General features: G+C 31.9%; 1 non-coding gene across 1 annotated transcript; it reads left to right on the top strand.

Annotated features, from left to right (window-relative positions):
* Positions 1-3,783: 3,783 nt before the first annotated feature.
* On the top strand, positions 3,784-3,856 carry TRNAA-UGC. The gene has a single exon. It is a non-coding gene; the product is annotated as a tRNA-Ala (tRNA).
* Positions 3,857-3,946: the final 90 nt, after the last annotated feature.

The following is a 3,946-nucleotide window of genomic DNA, read 5'->3' as shown; positions in this document are numbered from 1 at the left end:
AATTATGTTAAAAAATAAGATTAAAGCATTGATTTTGATGTCATCTTTACTCGAGTCGTGGTATACTGTTGTTGCTGCAATCAACAGTTCACGAGGATCTATTAAACTGAAATTTAGTGAAATTTGAAATGTCAGCGAAAGCCCAAACGGAAAATTGAAGATTCATCCGGAAATGCTTTCATTGTTGATCGAAGGGGAAGAAGTAAATCAAAGAGCCTAAACAAACATGGGCGATCAAAATTAAGAAACTGGGAAAAATCTCCAAACAAACAAAACGTAAAGTGTTGAAATTGTGAAGAAAAATTACACTTTCGGATAGATCGTACAAAATTGATGAAAAGAAAAATCACAAATTTGAAGATAACGATAATTTCATATATTCAGCAGAAGATACTGAGAATGCTTTAATCCTTAGCATGAACAGCCCAATTGAATTTTAGATTTTAGATTCAGTTGCATCGTTTCATTCGAATCCAAGTAAGGAATTGTTTCAAAATTTTCAATAAGGAAATGTTAGGAAGGTGTATATTGCCGACAACAAAACGTTGGAGATTGAAGGGAATAAAGATGTCTACATATAAACTCTAACAGGAAATGAGTGTGTGGATATTATAGGATGTCAGATATATTCCTGATCTCAAGAAGAATCTAATCTCTATTTGTCAGTTGGATAGCATAGGTTATGAAGGGTGTCATGGTGGTAGCATGACCTAAAATCGGGAACCCTATACACTAATGTAGAGTGTATAAACATGGTTGTTGTTGCTAAGAGTGCTTCCAATTCAAGTAACAGCAACAACAACCATGTTTATGCACCCTACAGTAGTGTCAATAGACTTGAACATATGAGCATCAAAGAAATGAAGATGATGGGTGCAAATGAAGTTTTAGAAGGCCTAAAATCTATTGATATGGGTGTTTGTGAGAGCTGCGTTATGGAAAAATATAAACGAGTTAGCTTCACAAAAATTGCTAGAGAACCAAAGAAAGTGCGATTGGAAATGGTCCATATAGACGTTTGGGGACCATCTCCAGTTTCTTCATTTCTAGTACCAAAATTTCATGGATTAGATGTCTCGCACTCTGCAACGAAAACTCTCTGTTTTCCTAAGGCTAGTCATATATCTCATGACCACTCTTTTCCTCCTCACCATATCTAGACACTATAACGTTGATCCATTATGGTCTTATATAGTTAACGTTCACTCTTTAATGTCCAAGGACATTTTATAACTACCACGAAAATCAAAACATACAATAAATTCATACAAGTTTTACAACATATCATATACTACAAAATAGGGTTAGACTGCTTACTTGGTCGCGGAGAGACGTGTCATCGAGGTGAGTCATAGAGATATACGACTCTTTATCTTAAGAAAAAATCTATATAATTTAAAATCCGGCTGCTCTGATACCAATCTGTCACAACCCAAATTTCAAGGGTTCAAAACTCAAATAGAAACTAAAATTGAAAGTTAAAACAAATAAAAATAAAAGTAAATTAATATAAAATAATGCTGTAAAATTAAAATAAGATTGAAAAAACAACACCACATTAAATATAAAATTAAATTAAATTATAAGACGGTGTTGTTCAAATTTATCCAAACAAAAAAAAAAGTGTTTGGGATAGAATTACAAAAAAAAAAAAAAAAAAAAAAAAACTCAAACACAAAGACAGACTAACGCTGCATAACAACCCCATCTGTGAGTGCACAACCTTTGAAGGCTCCCTCATACGAACCCATCCAAAATAATCACACCTGTGACCGCATCTCCTGACTTTAAACTGCTAGTCTAAACATGGTTTTGTCACCAAAGCTTTAGAGTTTAATCTATCTTTACAAAAATATTTTTCTCTTAATTTATAATTAGTCATAAAAAGAAATAATTAGATACAAATTTGGTCTAGAATTCAAAACTTTCAAATCTTACGGTTTCTTAACCAGATTCAAATCCAGATTCTTGAACTCCTAGTACCTTAAATAAAGTTGGTCTCCTCTAATAAAATAGGAATTTCTCTTAAGATCATTAAGACAATTATGCTTTATCTTAAACACGCCAAACATGAAACTAAAGTGCGTTCAATTTAACTCCATTTTATTGCCATCTTGAATGATGTTTAGGGTATATTCTTGATTTACTTTAAAGTTCTTGTGACATGACAGTTCATATTAGTTAAACTTTCTGCAAAATCACAAGTTAAAAAACAACAACGATGAACCTAAGTCTATTAGTCATTTCAAAGACAATTTCTTTCTCCATCTTATCGATAATAATAGTTCAACTAAATCCATATTATGCAAAGAAACAAGTTTACGACTCATAAAAACAACTACCTAAATTATGTCCTAAAAATTTGAAAACATAAGTTGTAGTTGATAATTACACAAAAAATTCCCTAAATTCATGAATTTGTGTCCAATTAATTAATCCTAAAGATTGTAACTAGCATATAGTAATTGAAGCTCCACATGAAGTAATTTAAAGTTCCCCAAATTTTATCTCATCTTTAATAAAGCATGAATTGCACGAAAGTTTATGAAATGCTTATAGACTCCAACTCTGAGTACTATTAATGCAATTATGTTTCATATGAGTTTGTCATAAATGAAACTAAGGTGCATTCAATACAACTTTATTTTCTTGTCATATGAGACAAAATAGAAAAATTAAATCAAACAAACTGATGAACTAAACCGAATCAATCCAACCCAAATTGATTAGTTTGTTTCTTTTGTTGGGTTGTTTGATAACCCTTTTATATTATAACAATTCAACTTTTCATGAGAGAAAAATATATTTAAGTAGAAGTTAAAAATATTGGGTGTTCAAGAAAAGACATTTAGTTTAGTGGTATGATTCTCACTTGTGGTGCAATTTGAGTTCAATTCTTGAAATGCCCTTATGTCTAATTCCTTTTTTATCGAAGGACTTCATATTCGACATCAACCTAACTTCATATTCAACATTTTATACTTACCATCATGCTCTTAATACAATATCCCATCCCAAGGCTTTATTCTCCAAGACACATTCTACCTCTGAGGACTTCACGTGTTTCCTGCAATACGAAAAAATACAAACTTAATACCTAGGCCTAAGGCTTCATACATACGTTTCAAGTGGTATAACAAGGGCATTTGGTCTAGTGGTATGATTCTCGCTCTGGGAGTGAGAGGTCTCGAGTTTGATTCTCAAAATGCCCCTTCAAGAGATTGTAGTATGGGGATGTAGCTCAGATAGTAGAGCGCTCACTTCTAATGTGGATACGACATAATGAGCAGGGATAGTTTTTCATGTCACTATTATTGAAAATTACTTCTTTTCAATTTTTCCTTATTCATGACATGTTGAGTAGTGATATTTCTTCATTTTCAATATTTCCTTATTTATGACATAATATGCATATATACTTTTTCATTTTCACAATTATTGATGAAGGGACGTTTAGGGTTTTTTGATGTAAAAATCGTAGGGATGTAGTTCGAATGGTATAGCGTTCATTTCCCATGTGGAAAGTATGAGGCTCAATACCTTGCATCTTCAATTGAATCGATTATTAAATATATTATTTCTTTTCAATTTTTTCTTATTTAGGACATAATGAGCTGGGATAGTTTTTCATTTTCACTATTACTGATGACGAGATGCATAGGACTTTGTGACGTAAGAATTGTGGGGATATCTAAACTATTTGTTATTAATATTTTGATATTTTTTTATTTTCACTATTATTGATGATGGGACATTAATAGGGTTTTATGATGTAAGAATCATGGGGATGTAGCTCAGATGGTAGAGCGCTCGCTTTGCATGTGAGAGGTACGGGGATCGATACCCCGCATCTCCAAAAATAAGATTATCTATTATTAAATATATTGTTTCTTTTCAAATTTTTCCTTATTCATGACCTGTTGTGTAGCAATATTTCTTCATTTTC

The sequence above is a fragment of the Cucurbita maxima genome, unplaced genomic scaffold, assembly GCF_002738345.1.
Source record: "Cucurbita maxima cultivar Rimu unplaced genomic scaffold, Cmax_1.0 Cma_Scf00920, whole genome shotgun sequence".
NCBI classification, from domain to species: domain Eukaryota; kingdom Viridiplantae; phylum Streptophyta; class Magnoliopsida; order Cucurbitales; family Cucurbitaceae; genus Cucurbita; species Cucurbita maxima.
Note: the sequence above shows the minus strand (reverse complement) of the source record. Positions and strands in the feature narration are given on the sequence as shown.